Source organism: Bombina bombina, chromosome 4 (genome assembly GCF_027579735.1).
Source record: "Bombina bombina isolate aBomBom1 chromosome 4, aBomBom1.pri, whole genome shotgun sequence".
Classification (NCBI taxonomy): Eukaryota; Metazoa; Chordata; class Amphibia; order Anura; family Bombinatoridae; genus Bombina; species Bombina bombina.
The window spans coordinates 830097475-830114078 of record NC_069502.1 but is presented as its reverse complement, the minus strand read 5'-3'; the positions used below and the strand labels follow the sequence as shown (position 1 = coordinate 830114078).

General features: G+C 42.8%; 1 protein-coding gene across 1 annotated transcript in view; it reads right to left on the bottom strand.

Annotated features, from left to right (window-relative positions):
* Nucleotides 1–16379, bottom strand: part of LOC128657166 (zinc finger protein 517-like) — a 78088-nt gene extending 61709 nt beyond the window's left edge. Inside the window, exon 1 of the mRNA XM_053711407.1 lies at nucleotides 16361–16379. The gene's annotated coding sequence lies outside the window, so the exon portion shown is untranslated. The remainder of the gene's footprint in view (nucleotides 1–16360) is intronic.
* Nucleotides 16380–16604: the final 225 nt, after the last annotated feature.

Here is a 16604-nt window from a genome sequence, read left to right as displayed (position 1 = left end):
TGTTACAGGGCCTTGTTGTCTTTCTAAGCTATCTTTATGCTCTTTAAGAAACTCGTTTACTTCCTCTACATCTGTAAATATCCTGTTCCCTGTGGTAGTACTAATGCTAAGTCTGGCAGGGTATAAAAGTCTAACTCTCCACCCTTCTTGTATTAGTTTGGTACATATTGGCGCAAGAGAGCGTCGTTTGTTAGATGTCTCGTAAGAGAAGTCATTAAATAACAAAAGTTTTCTGCCTCTATAGATAATTTCTCCATTTACTTTCCTATAAGCATTCATAATTTTGATTTTTTCCTGAAAGTTCAGCAATTTCATGATAACCGGTCTGCCTGTTTTGTTTCTTCCCTCCTCTTGTCTCTCTGAGCCTATTCTATGTATTCTCTCAATTGTTATATTTTGAGTTTCAACTCCAATATTTAATAGATCCATTAGTTCTACCTCCACAAATCTCTTAAGATCTTTCTCCTGTATGTCCTCTGTTAGGCCAATAAGACGTAAATTATTTCTTCTGGCCCTGTTTTCTAGGTCCTCAAGTTTATTTTTCATGTTTTCAATCTGGGTGGACATAGTGCGTAGTGTTTGTTCCCTCTGTAGGGCCCCATCCTCAATATCAGATATTCTCTGTTCTGCATACGTGAGTCTGGTTGCAAATTGTTTTACTTCAAGTGTTAGTGAAGTGATGTTATTTTGAATTAAGTCGAACTTGGGTGTGAATAGTGCATCAAGCTGCTTAATTAATTCTTCATTGTTAGAACTTTGTGAAAGATTTATTTCCCCTATTCCCCCCTGTAAATCCTGTGATATTCTATTCCCTTTTCTTTCTTGATTTTTACTTCGGGACGACATACCTGGTGAAGTGATTTTACTTTTGTTTAAATATTTTTCCATATATATATGTGAACTCTTCCTTTCCCCCTAGATTAAATAATATCCACTTGTGTTTAGAGAGTGAGACTATGTGTTAATATGTGATTCCAGACTATGTAATTGGTAATGAGGAGTTTTTAGGCCCACCGCTATTAGTTAGAGAGTGGAGAGTGTTTTTCCAAATTAAAATAGAATTGTAGACTATACTTTTAACTAAGGGTATACGTACTTAATCAAGTTTTACTATTTTCTCTTCTATCTTGAGTTATTTGCGTTATATAAAAGATGTTGAAATTTTTATTTCTATCTAGCGAGTAAGCTGGCCTTTACCAAGCTGTTGTATAGTCTTGACGTTTACTTCAATGAGAAGATTATCTATAGATGTATTTGAATTATATCTACCAAGATTTAAATACTATCTGTTCCAAACCAATTTTACCTAGTTTCTTACATTCAAGTTTGGCCCATTTTATTTTTATTAGCTTTTGCCGTACTGTTACGTGTAAAAAAATCTCTGAAATTGCTTTTAATTCTCTATCCACCTTATCAGGTGCAAAAGAAACTTAAGGGTTTTTCTATCCTTACAGACTGTTTAAGGCTTGTAGAGTTTTTTAGTGAGCCTGCTTTGGTTCACCTCTTTTACTAAGACTTGTTTGCAGAGTTTTGTGTATAGTTGAAACTATGTGCGTATTTATAAAGATGTAGAACCTTAGCCCAGAAATAGAGAGTAAAGAGGAGAGCAAAAAAAAGCTAGAAAATTCCTTTTCAAGTGTAATATAAAGCTAGCACTTATTAGCAAGCACTTGATAATTTAAATCCTGAGATAATTTCTCTCTCCCCTTTCTTTTCTCCCCTTTTCCTTCTCCCTCTCTCCTTCCTACCCCTTTCCTTTTTCTTCTATCTTGGGGAGTAGAGCTAGCTCGGTTGTAGATTGTTATATATTGTCACTTTTACTTATATCCTATGTTGTCTAATACTTTCCTTTCTTGGGGAATAGAGCTAGCACATTTATCATTTATCACCTTTGTCTTAAGCCTTATATTATTTTGTAAGATACAGCATACCGACATATTCTAGAAGCTTAAGTATAAAACATGTGGTGACACTTAATATTGCCATCATAAACATTTCTATCATGGTTTTTAGGCCTATACCAATTTTAACAAGCAGAAAGAGAGAGCCACCAAGAGTATGAATGACACTACTCTTTTAAACCTGGGTTGCCCCTAGATCATATTCAGTAACAGTTTCTGTAGACAATATCCTTGTGCAACTTATTCCACTGCTGTTATTATTGTGGCAAATGTTGTTTGAAAGTGCTTATGAGTCCCTCTTCTATTTGTATTTAAGTAAAAGAAGGAAAGATGGGAAAAGAAAGAAAACAATTCAGGGCTTTTTTTTTTTTTTTCCTTTTTCTTTCCCCCTCACTTCTCTTCTCCTTCTCTCTCCTTCTCTCTCCTCCCGCTCTCTCACTTCTCTTGTCTTTCTTTCCTTTCTTTCCAACAGTTAGCCCAGTTATTGATCTGTGTTTTTTCCTTTTTTTTTTCCTTTTTTTTTTTCCTTTTTCTCCCTTCTTCTCTCTTTATTCTCTTTTCTTTCCCCTTCCTTCTTCCTTTTCCTTCCTTCTCTCCTTCTCTTCTTCCCTCCTTCTTCTTAAAAAGTCTCCTTTTTCTTTTTCCTAGCTCTTTCCCCCTATAGACCAGTTATTTGCTTTGCTTTCCTTTATGAATGCTCTCTTTACCCTATTTTCTTCTTATAGGGGAGATATTAAAATGTTCATATTCTGGAACTCTTTCTTTCAGGACATTTTAATCTTCTGGGGGTTGTGCTGTGCTGGAAGGGTTGAGGGGGGTTGGGGGGGGGATGGGTGGCTTATGTCAGGCCCTACTCTCGCAGGAGCTCTATTATGTTCACAATCTGGCTTTACACCTGACACCCCTCCCCCCTCTACCGATTGTATACAGTCATTATTCAGTAAAGTTATTAGTAAGGTTGATAAGAAAAGACAAATCCAAACTTATCTTATTCTGTGAAGATGTTTCTGGTATCTGTGGTTCCGCCGCACTGCAGGACTTTCTCTCCTGCTGCTCTTCCAAGTATACGGACTTACTGGCAGGTCGAGGTGATGCTGCACTCAGGATCCCTTTAGCCTTTTTCCTGAGCTGGTCGACAAGGAACACTTGTCACCTCTCCTCCTGGGGCAAGACGTGGCTGTATAGGAGACCTGTCCCACTGCTGTATCCGCTCACCACTTGCTCCTTTGGGTCCTGGCGGGCAGCGTGTGTCACTGGGAACTTTTTAGACAGCCTCTGCAGATGGGCCTTGTAGGCCGATGTCCGCAATTTCTGCAGGGCTGTAGGCCTCCTTGGCTGCAGCTACGGGTCCTGGGCTGGGTGATTTCGGCCCGCCTATAGGCACTCGATGCCGCGGCTCCTTTCTTAGGCCTCTGGAAGCAGGCAGCGTACTTCACACGCGTCTGCTTGCTTAGCCCCTCCTACCGGAAGTCAGAAAACCTAATTAGAGCTAATCCCAGCAGACTTGTATTTAGAATAGGTTTCTTGAAGCTGAACAAAATTTAACTCTTAATGGCACACAATGAAACTGAACCAAGTGGGAGAAAGCCAGGGACAAGTCATTTCACAGGTCTGGGGACATAGTCTTAAAGGGGCATTGTTCATCAAAGTCACAATATGTCCCCAGACGGTTCTTAAAGGGCCACACACACCCAACAAAAGTCAATATGTCCTCAGGGGCACAATCTTCCAGGGGCCATAGTCATGTGGAAGGAGGCTGGCAAATAGGCTTCTCCAAAATCCAGGGAAGCAGGGCAATTTTCCATTTAAAGGGACAGTTACAAATAGCAGTTTGTAACATATCTCCCCTTTTGGAGGGAGACTAACCAGGCACCTGACCTTCTGTCGGTCAGTGCCTAAGTTAGTCTCGCAACCCACCCACAAATAAACACTAGCAGCAAAGTAGCCCCCCCACAATACGTAGTACTGGCCTGTAAGTTCCAGGTTGCAGGATGAAAGTGCAGCATCCTCGGCCTTCCTGGCGCAGCTGGGCAAATAGCTGATGGTACTTGGGGGGCAGAGGCCAGCGGCACTCTGCCCTGGTGCCAGCGCTTCTGCTGGGGTGAGGGGTTTGCAGGTCAGTTCTGTAACAAGGACAAGGTCTGTAGGGCAGAGGCCAGCAGCGCTCTGTCCTGATGCCAGCTCTTCTGCTGGGGGAAATGGGGCATAGTCCTGCCCGGTGGCAAAGGGAACGTGGGGGTCAGGGGGGGCCAACATCTCCACTGTTAACCCTGGGCCCAAGTTAGGAGTTAGCTGGGGAGGGGGAGATTGGCTTACCTCCTCCTCCTGATACTCCGGCGGCTGTTGGGAAGGGAGGTCGATGCTCTCCGCTTCCTGTGGAACATGCTGCGGCTGGGGAGAGAGACCGGTTGTCTCCTCTCCCTGGAAGGCACACTCCGGCTGGGGAGGGAGGTCGATGCTCTCCCCTCCCTGTAGCTGGGTCTGTCGCTGGGGATCTGGGCCGCCTGCCCAGCATCCCTGTAGGGCCGGTAGAGAGACTGCGGTCCCATCTCCACCTGCCTGCTGGGGGTCCTCCCAGGACCAGTCTATGAGGCCTGCTGCCTCTGGTATCTCTGGTTGGGGTTGGGGAAGGAGACCGGTTGTCTCTTCCCTCTGCACAGTATACTGCCGCTGGGGAGGGAGGTCGCTGCTCTCCTCTCCCTGTGGAACATGCTGCGGCTGGGGAGAGAGACCAGGTGTCCATACCCTCAAACTCCACAGTTGGCGCTCAAAGGCTCGTGCCGCTTCGTTCTCAGTAGCCAATTCCCGGATGAGGCGACTGACTACCTCCTGTGCAGGGTCTGGACCATATCGGACTAGCCGCCTCTTTACCTCTGGAACGAAATCCGCGCCCTCATAGCGACGGATCCGGTTGAGGTGCTCTTCACATGGTTCTGACCAGTATCTTGTCAGCTCCATGCTGCTGTAGGTAGGGACGCTGCGCAGTGGCTAGCGTTGCCCTCAATTACTCTCCTACGATACCAGTGCTGTTGTGGTGCTGCTCCTTGCGCTAGGACGCCAATCCCACCGCTGCCGCCAAATGTTACGGTTGCCTCCAGGCTGGCTGGAAGTTGGACCGTAGAAAAGGATGCTCCTAGCGCTCACCAAAGGAGCAGCAGCACCGTAGACACTCTAACTGCTGCGTAGCCACCATAAGTAACGCAGACTCTATGAAACACCGCTGCTGGGCTGGTATCTCGCCGTCTGCTCTGCGCCCTGGACCTACGACCAGGCTCCAGTAGGTGAACCTCTTCCTTCTGTAGCAATCCCTGTAGCTAAGGGAGTATGAAAAGCATAGCAATCCCTGTAGTGATTATAGCTGTATCCTACAAACATGAGTCAAAGCTTCAAGTTAGAGGGTCAACATAGGTCTGATGTGCTGGAGCACACAGCCTGCTTTTATTCAGGTTACATGCAAACAGGACACTCTCAGGGGGAGGCATAAAATCCCCCATCACACATTTGATATTAGATAGAGAGACACTCCCTTTGACAGGCCACAACATTTACTTCAGCAGATAACATTACACACAATAAAACAATGCAGTCCACCTTATCAATACTAGTCTGATTAGACAATGGGAAAGTTGATCACTAAACCTAATTAGAGCTAATCCCAGCAGACTTGTATTTAGAATAGGTTTCTTGAAGCTGAACAAAATTTAACTCTTAATGGCACACAATGAAACTGAACCAAGTGGGAGAAAGCCAGGGACAAGTCATTTCACAGGTCTGGGGACATAGTCTTAAAGGGGCATTGTTCATCAAAGTCACAATATGTCCCCAGACGGTTCTTAAAGGGCCACACACACCCAACAAAAGTCAATATGTCCTCAGGGGCACAATCTTCCAGGGGCCATAGTCATGTGGAAGGAGGCTGGCAAATAGGCTTCTCCAAAATCCAGGGAAGCAGGGCAATTTTCCATTTAAAGGGACAGTTACAAACAGCAGTTTGTAACAGAAGAAAACCAGGCTTGGTACGTAAAACTACCTTATCTGAATGGAACACCAGATAGGGTGAAGAACACTGCAAAGCAGACAATTCAGAAACTCTTCTAGCAGAAGAAATAGCAACCAAAAACAGAACTTTCCAAGATAGTAACTTAATATCTATGGAATGTAAGGGTTCAAACGGAACCCCTTGAAGAACTGAAAGAACTAAATTTAGACTCCATGGAGGAGTCATAGGTCTGTAGACAGGCTTGATTCTGACTAACGCCTGTACATCTGGCACGGCTGCCAGTCGTTTGTGCAACAAAACAGACAGAGCAGATATCTGTCCTTTTAAGGAACTAGCTGACAAACCTTTATCCAAACCCTCTTGGAGAAAGGAAAGTATCCTAGGAATTTTAATTTTACTCCAAGAGAATCCCTTGGATTCGCACCAACAGATATATTTTTGCCATATCTTATGGTAAATTTTCCTAGTCACCGGTTTTCTGGCTTGAACCAGAGTATCTATAACCGAATCTGAAAACCCACGCTTAGATAGAATCAAGCGTTCAATTTCCAAGCAGTCAGTTGCAGAGAGACTAGATTTGGATGTCTGAATGGACCTTGCACTAGAAGATCCTGCCTCAAAAGGTAGCTTCCATGGTGGAACCGATGACATATTCACCAGGTCTGCATACCAAGTCCTGCGTGGCCATGCAGGAGCTATTAGAATCACTGAGGCCTTCTCCTGCTTGATCCTGGCTACAAGCCTGGGAAGGAGAGGGAACGGTGGAAACACATAAGCCAGATTGAACGACCAGGGCGCCACCAATGCATCCACTAGTGTCGCCTTGGGATCCCTGGATCTGGACCCGTAGCGAGGAACCTTGGAGTTCTGACGGGACGCCATCAGATCCATATCTGGAGTGCCCCATAGTTGGGTTAACTGGGCAAAAACCTCTGGGTGAAGTTCCCACTCCCCCGGATGGAAAAAGTCTGATGACTCAGATAATCCGCCTCCCAGTTGTCTACTCCTGGGATGTGAATTGCAGATAGGTGGCAGGAGTGATCCTCCACCCATTTGATGATCTTGGATACCTCTCTCATCGCCAAGGAACTCTTTGTTCCCCCCTGATGATTGATGTACGCTACAGTCGTCATGTTGTCCGACTGAAATCTTATAAACCTGGCCTTCGCTAGTTGAGGCCAAGCCAGGAGTGCATTGAATATCGCTCTCAGTTCCAAAATGTTTATCGGGAGAAGAGACTCTTCCCGAGACCATAGACCCTGAGCTTTCAGAGAGTCCCAGACCGCGCCCCAGCCCAAGAGGCTGGCGTCGGTCGTGACAATGACCCACTCTGGTCTGCGGAAACTCATTCCCTGAGACAGGTGATCTTGAGTCAACCACCAGAGTAGAGAGTCTCTGGTTACCTGGTCTACTTGAATTTGGGGAGACAAGTCTGCATAATCCCCATTCCACTGTTTGAGCATGCACAGCTGCAATGGTCTTAAATGAATTTGAGCAAAAGGAACCACGTCCATTGCTGCAACCATTAGACCTATAACTTCCATGCACTGAGCTATGGAAGGCTGAGGAATAGAATGAAGAACTCAACAAGCTTTTAGAAGTTTTAACTTTCTGACCTCTGTCAGAAAAATCTTCATTTCCACAGAATCTATTATTGTTCCCAGAAAGGGAACCCTTGTGGACAGGGACAGGGAACTTTTTTCTATGTTCACCTTCCACCCGTGAGATCTTAGAAAGGCTAAAACAATGTCTGTATGAACCCTCGCTTTGGAAAGGGACGACGCTTGGATTAGAATGTCGTCTAGGTAAGGTGCTACAGCAATGCCCCTTGGCCTTAGAACCGCTAGAAGGGACCCTAGTACCTTTGTGAAAATTCTGGGAGCAGTGGCTAAACCGAATGGAAGAGCCACGAACTGGTAATGTTTGTCCAGAAAGGCGAACCTTAGGAACTGATGGTGATCTTTGTGGATAGGAATATGCAGGTACGCATCCTTTAAGTCCACGGTAGTCCTATATTGACCCTCCTGGATTGTTGGTAAGATCGTCCGAATGGTTTCCATTTTGAATCATGGAACTCTGAGGAATTTGTTGAGTATTTTTAACTCCAGAATTGGCCTGAAAGTTCCCTCTTTTTTGGGAACTACAAACAGGTTTGAGTAAAAACCCAGACCTTGTTCCGCTGATGGAACTGGGTGTATCACTCCCATCTTTAATAGGTCTCCTACGCAATGTAAGAATGCCTGTCTCTTTATCTGGTCTGAAGATAAGCGAGACATGTGGAACCTTCCCCTTGGAGGGAGTTCCTTGAACTCTAGAAGATAACCCTGAGAGACAATTTCTAGTGCCCATCTCTTGCCCAAGCCTGAGCAAAGAGAGAAAGTCTGCCCCCTACTAGATCCGGTCCCGGATAGGGGGCTACCCTTTCATGCTGTCTTGGTAGCAGCAGCAGGCTTCTTGGCCTGTTTACCCTTGTTCCAGCCTTGCAATGGTTTCCATGCTGGTTTAGGCTGGGAAGCGTTACCCTCTTGTCTAGAGGCTGCAGAGTTAGAAGCCGGTCCGTTCCTGAAATTGCGAAAGGAACGAAAATTAGACTTGTTCTTAGCCTTGAAAGGCCTATCCTGTGGGAGGGCATGGCCTTTTCCCCCAGTGATGTCAGAAATAATTTCCTTCAATTCTGGCCCGAAAAGGGTCTTATCTTTGAAAGGAATATTAAGTAATTTTGTTTTGGACGACACATCCGCCGACCAAGATTTTAGCCAAAGCGCCCTGCGCGCCACTATTGCAAAACCTGAGTTTTTTGCCGCTAATTTTGCTAATTGAAAAGCGGCATCCAAAATAAAGGAATTAGCCAACTTTAGTGCATGAATTCTGTCCATGACTTCATCATATGGAGTCTCCTTTTGGAGCGAACTTTCTAGTTCCTCGAACCAAAAAGACGCCGCCGAGGTGACAGGAATAATGCACGAAATTGGTTGAAGAAGGAAACCTTGCTGAACAAAAATCTTTTTAAGCAATCCTTCCAATTTTTTATCCATAGGATCTTTGAAAGCGCAACTGTCCTCTATAGGAATAGTTGTGCGCTTTGCTAACGTTGAAACTGCCCCCTCTACCTTAGGGACCGTTTGCCATGCGTCCCTTCTGGGGTCAATAATGGGGAACATTTTCTTAAATATAGGAGGTGGAACAAAAGGTATACCTGACTTTTCCCACTCCTTATTCACTATGTCAGCTACCCTCTTGGGTATCGGAAAAGCATCAGCGTGCACTGGGATCTCTAAGAATTTGTCCATTTTGCACAACTTCTCTGAAACTACCAAAGAATCACAATCATCAAGAGTAGCTAGCACCTCTTTAAGCAGGGCGCGGAGATGTTCTAGCTTAAATTTAAATGCCACGATATCAGGTTCTGCCTGATGAGAAATTTTTCCTGAATCAGAAATTTCACCCTCGGACAGACCCTCCCTCACTGCCAAATCAGATTGATGTGAGGGTATAACAGATAAATTATCGTCAGGGCCTGTTTGCTCATCCTCTGTATTTAAAACTGAGCAATCACGCTTTCTGGGAAATTCTGGCAGTTTGGATAAAAGATTTGCTATAGAATTATCCATTACTGCTGTCAGTTGCTGCATAGTAACAAGCATTGGCGCGCTAGATGTACTAGGTATCGCCTGCGCGGGCAAAACTGGTGTTGACACAGAAGGAGAGGATGATGAACTATCCCCACTACCTTCATTTGAAGAATCATCTTGGGCAACCTTATTAAATGTGACACTACTGTCCTTACTTTGTTTGGACGCCATGGCACAATTTGCACATACATTTAAAGGGGGAACCACCTTGGCCTCCATACACACAGAACATATGCTATCTGAAGGTACAGACATGTTAGGCAGATTTAGGCAGGCTATTAAAGGGACAGTCAACACTTACTTTAACATGTTTTTATATTGAAAATAACAAAACGGAGGTCCGCCTACACTATACCCCTCCTGCCTTGCCGCCTTGCTTCTGTCCTAATCAGCGGCGCTAACTACTCTAATACCCGGTAAATATGGATGCCGGACTCCCCCCACCATTACGTAGCTGCCTTCTTCTTCAACTGATAAGCAAATCAGAATCCAGTCCTCGGACTGAAATTGCACGCGCTTGCAATTTCAGTCCGAGGACTGGATTCTGATTTGCTTATCAGTTGAAGAAGAAGGCAGCTACGTAATGGTGGGGGGAGTCCGGCATCCATATTTACCGGGTATTAGAGTAGTTAGCGCCGCTGATTAGGACAGAAGCAAGGCGGCAAGGCAGGAGGGGTATAGTGTAGGCGGACCTCCGTTTTGTTATTTTCAATATAAAAACATGTTAAAGTAAGTGTTGACTGTCCCTTTAATGCAATAAAAACGATTTTATACAAAACCGTTACTGTCTCTTTAAATAATAAAAAGAACACACTTTATTTCTGAATGTTCAAAAAACTATGAAGGAAATATCCGATTTTTATAAAATTTACACCCCAGTGTCTTAATGTTTTTAAAGTATTGCACACCAAATATGAAGTTTCTAGACCCTTAAATAAGCAAACCGGAGCTAATTGTTCAATTTAACCGGTTAAAATACACTACAGTCCCTGCCACAGACTTTGCTGCGGCTTTTACCTTCCTTAGGGGTTATTCACCACAGAAAAAACCTTCCGGAGTCTGTTTCTCAGCCACAGGACCCTCTCACATGAAGCTGCATGCACTGCCTTTGGAAGTAACTGCGCAACTGAGGTGCGAAAATGAGGCCTCCTCCCTCTGCATACCAGAGTGAAGGGGCCTTTCTGACTAGATTAGGCGTCTAAACCAATGCCAGGCCTAATTAAAACGTTCCCAAAAGTGTTTCCAAGTTCATAAAAACACTCCAAATGTCATAAGAATATGATATAAGCAAATCGATTTAGCCCACAATAGTGTCAACCAGTATAGAGCCCAATATATAAGCCTTTAATCTGTTACTGAGTCTAAGAAAATGGCTTAACGGTCCCATGATGGAAAAACTGACAGTCTTCTAGCATTACTATGTGTTGTTAGAAAAGAGATTGGTCATACCTGAAGCAGATAAGTCTGCAAACTGTTACCCCCAACTGAAGTTCTCTGGTTTCAACAGTCCAGCGTGGTAACAGCAATGGATTTTAGTTACTGGTGCTAAAATCATACTCCTCTTTTAACAGAAATCTTCATCACTTTCTGTTGTAGAGTAAATAGTACAAACCGGCACTATTTTAAAATAACAAACTCTTGATAGAAGAAATAAAACTACAACTAAACACCACATACTCTTTACCATCCCCATGGAGATGCTACTTGTTCAGAGCAGGCAAAGAGAATGACTAGGGGGCGGAGCCAGAGGAGGGGCTATATGGACAGCTTTTGCTGTGTGCCTCTTTGCCATTTCCTGTTAGGGAAGAGAATATTCCCACAAGTAAGGATGAAGCCGTGGACCGGACACACCAATGTAGGAGAAATATAGGTTTTATGTATATAATAATATGATTCATATAATGTAGTTAGACAGAGGTGAAATCCCTTTATACAACAATTGAATATACAAACTTGAAAAAAGGGCATACGTTGGCACCAATACAAATATTACTATTTTGAATAAGTAACAGATATTTTCAAAGGGTTAATAACCATTGGGCCACTGATTTCACTAAGAATATATACAGGGTAGATCCCCCTCCATGCCATGCAATTGTTTTTAGCCTGGCCCAATGGTGTTTTTGGCACAGAAATTGATGCCAACCCTGGCATAGGTGACATAATTCTCATTTTTGAATAAGTAACAGATATTTTCAAAGGGTTAATAACCATTGGGCCACTGATTTCACTATAAATATATACAGGTTAGATCTCCCTCCATGATATGCAATTGTTTTTAGCCTGGCCCAATGGTGTTTTGGGCACAGAGATTGATGCCAACACTGGCATAGGTGTTCTAATTCTCATTTTTGAATAAGTACCGGATATTTTCAAAGGGTTAATAACCATTGGGCCACTTATTTCACTATGAATATATACAGGGTAGATCCCCCTCCATGACATGCAATTGTTTTTAACCTGGCCCAATGGTGTTTTGTGCACAGAGATTGATGCCAACACTGGCATAGGTGCTCTAATTCTGATTTTTGAATAAGTAACATATATTCTCGAAGGGTTAATAACCATTGGGCCACTGATTTCACTATGAATATATACAGGGTAGATCCCCCTACATGCCATGCAATTGTTTTTAGCCTGGCCCAATGGTGTTTTTGGCACATACATTGATGCCAACCCTGTCATAGGTGACATAATTCTCATTTTTGAATAAGTAACAGATATTTTCAAAGGGTTAATAACCATTGGGCCACTGATTTCACTATAAATATATACAGGGTAGATCCCCCTCCATGCCATGCAATTGTTTTTAGCATGGCCCAGTGGTGTTTTTGGCACAGATATTGATGCCAACACTGGCATAGGTGCTCTAATTCTCATTTTTGAATAAGTAACAGATATTTTCAAAGGGTTAATAACCATTGGGCCACTGATTTCACTATAAATATATACAGGTTAGATCTCCCTCCTTGACATGCAATTGTTTTTGGCCTGGCCCAATCGTGTTTTGGGCACAGAAATTGATGCCAACACTGGCATAGGTGACATAATTCTCATTTTTGAATGAGTAACAGATATTTTCAAAGGGTTAATAACCATTGGGCCACTGATTTCACTATAAATATATACAGGGTAGATCCCCCTCCATGCCATGCAATTGTTTTTAGCTTGGCCCAATGGTGTTTTTGGCACAGAAATTGATGCCAACACTGGCATAGGTGACATAATTCTCATTTTTGAATAAATAACATATTTTCAAAGGGTTAATAACCATTGGGCCACTGATTTCACTATGAATATATACAGGGTAGATCCCCCTCCATGACATTCAATTGTTTTTATCCTGGCCCAATGGTGTTTTTGACACAGAAATTGATGCCAACCTCCGGCATAGGTGCTCTAATTCTCTTTTTTGAATAATTAACAGATATTTTCAAAGGGTTAATAACCATTGAACCACTGATTTCATCATAAATATATACAGGTTAGATCTCCCTCCATGACATGCAATTATTTTTAGCCTAGCCCAATGGTGTTTTGGGCACAGAAATTGATGTCGACTCTGGCATTGGTGCTTTAATTACCATTTTTAAATAAGTAACAGATATTTTCAAAGGGTTAATAACCATTGGGCCACTGATTTCACTATAAATATATACAGGTTAGATCTCCCTTCATGACATGCAATTGTTTTAGCCTGGCCCAATTGTGTTTTGGGCACAACAATTGATGCCAACACTGGCATAGGGCTCTAATTTTCATTTTTGAATAAGTAAATCATATTTTCAAAGGGTTAATGACCATTGGGCCACTTATTTTACTATGAATATATACAGGGTAGATCCCCCTCCATGACATGCAATTGTTTTTAACCTGGCCCAATGGTGTTTTGGGCACAGAAATTTATGGCAACACTGGCATTTGTTCTGTAATTACCATTTTTGAATAAGTAACAGATATTTTCAAAGGGTTAATAACAATTGGGCCACTGATTTCACTATGAATATATACAGGGTAGATCCCCCTCCATGACATGCAATTGTTTTTCGCCTTTCCCAATGGTGTTTTGGGCACAGAAATTGATGCCAACAGTGGCATAGGTGCTCTAATTCTAATTTATTAATAAGTAACAGATATTTTCAAAGGGTTAATAACCATTGGGCCGCTGATTTCACTATGAATAAACACCCTGTATATATTCAAAGTGAAATCAGTGGCCCAATGGTTATTAACCCTTTGAAAATATCTGTTACTTAATCAAAAATGAGAATTATGTCACCTATGCCAGTGTTGGTAACAATTTCTGTGCCCAAAACACCATTGGGCCAGGCTAAAAACAATTGCATTGCATGAAGGGGGGTCTACCCTGTATATATTCATAGTGAAATCAGTGGCCCAATGGTTATTAAACCTTTGAAAATATCTGTTACTTATTCAAAAATGAGAATTATGTCACCTATGCCAGGGTTGGCATCAATTTCTGTGCCAAAAACACCATTGGGCCAGGCTAAAAGCAATTGCATGGCATGAAGGGGGATCTACCCTGTATATATTTATAGTGAAATCAGTGGCCCAATGGTTATTAAACCTTTGAAAATATCTGTTACTTATTCAAAAATGAGAATTAGAACAACTATGCCAGTGTTGGCATCAATTTCTGTGCCCAAAACACCATTGGGCCAGGCTAAAAGCAATTACATGTCATGGAGGGGGATCTACCCTGTATATATTCATAGTGAAATCAGTGGCCCAATGGTTATTAACCCTTTGAAAATATCTGTTACTTATTCAAAAATGAGAATTATGTCACCTATGCCAGGTTTGGCATCAATTTCTGTGCCAAAAACACCATTGGGCCAGGCTAAAAACAATTGCATGGCATGGAGGGGGATCTACCTTGTATATATTCATAGTGAAATCAGTGGCCCAATGGTTATTAACCCTTTGAAAATATCTGTTACTTATTCAAAAATGAGAATTATGTCACCTATGCCAGGTTTGGCATCAATTTCTGTGCCAAAAACACCATTGGGCCAGGCTAAAAACAATTGCATGGCATGGAAGGGGATCTACCCTGTATATATTGATAGTGAAATCAGTGGCCCAATGGTTATTAACCCTTTGAAAATATCTGTTACTTATTCAAAAATGAGAATTATGTCACCTATGCCAGTGTTGGCATCAATTTCTGTGCCCAAAACACCATTGGGCCAGGCTAAAAGCAATTACATGTCATGGAGGGGGATCTACCCTGTATATATTGATAGTGAAATCAGTGGCCCAATGGTTATTAACCCTTTGAAAATATCTGTTACTTATTCAAAAATGAGAATTAGAGCACCTATGCCAGTGTTGGCATCAATTTATATGCCCAAAACACCATTGGGTCAGGCTAAAAACAAATGCATTACATGGAGGGGGATCTACCCTGTATATATTCATAGTGAAATCAGTGGCCCAATGGTCATTAACCCTTTGAACATATATGTTACTTATTAAAAAATGAGAATTATGTCACCTATGCCAGTGTTGGCAACAATTTCTGTGCCCAAAACCCCATTGGGCCAGGATAAAAACAATTGCATGGCATGGAGGGGGATCTACCCTGTATATATTCATAGTGAAATCAGTGGCCCAATGATTATTAACCCTTTGAAAATATCTGTTACTTATTAAAAAATGAGAATTAGAGCACTTATGCCAGGGTTGGCATCAATTTCTGTGCCAAAAACAGCATTGGGCCAGGCTAAAAACAATTGCATGTCATGGAGGGGGATCTACCCTGTATATATTCATAATAAAATCATTGGCCCAATGGTTATTAACCCTTTGAAAATATCTGTTACTTATTAAAAAATGAGAATTAGAGCACCTATGCCAGTGTTGGCATCAATTTATATGCCCAAAACACCATTGGGCCAGGCTAAAAGCAATTGCATGTCATGGAGGGGGATCTACCCTGTATATATTCATAGTGAAACCAGTGGCCCAATGGTTATTAACCCTTTGAAAATATCTGTTACTTATTCAAAATAGTAATATTTGTATTGGTGCCAACGTATGCCCTTTTTCAAGTTTGTATATTCAATTGTTGTATAAAGGGATTTCACCTCTGTCTAACTACATTATATGAATCATATTATTTTATAAATAAAACCTATATTTTAAAGCAGTCTGACAAAAAAATGAATAAGAAACCAACTTCCATGAATAAGAAACAGAATTTCACGAATAAGAAACAGCTTGAATAAGAAACCAACTTCTTACTCACCATCTAACCCTCCAAGCCCCCTCTCCCTCACACACACAGCCCCCTACTCACCATCTAACCCTCCAAGCCCCCTCTCCCTCATACACAGTCACAGCCCCCTACTCACCATCTAACCCTCCAAGCCCCCTCTCCCTCACACACACAGCCCCCTACTCATCATCTAACCCTCCAAGCCCCCTCTCCCTCACACACACAGCCCCCTACTCATCATCTAACCCTCCAAGCCCCCTCTCCCTCATACACAGTCACAGCCCCCTACTCACCATCTAACCCTCCAAGCCCCCTCTCCCTCACACACACAGCCCCCTACTCACCATCTCACCCTCCAAGCCCCCTTTCCCTCACACACAGCCCCCTACTCACCATCTAACCCTCCTCTCTTTTGCAAATCACCATCCTCACCCTCTAAGCCCCTTCTCCCTCACAAGAAGCGGATTCCGTTAGCTATCACACACACAGTCCCCTCCTCACCCACAGACAATAAGCTGCTGTTGTTACCTGTCACGCCGCTTCCTGTGTCACACACAACCGCTAACTCAAATATGTTCTCACTCACTATGCACAGCACACAGATGTCCGTCCGATAGAGGCAGCTAGATCCCATAATGCTAAAGGACCTAAATGTGTCACATGGTACAGGCAATGGGAGGGAGTGGGTGGAGATATTGATTCAGCTTTTTGTTCCTGTCCTGCTTGCCTAGTTGCCTTGTGTGTTTATAGTGCGGTAAGTAGATAATGTGATGTAATTCACAGAGTGTAACTGTGTCATGTGTGTAAACCACTGTGTCTGTGTGTGCAGC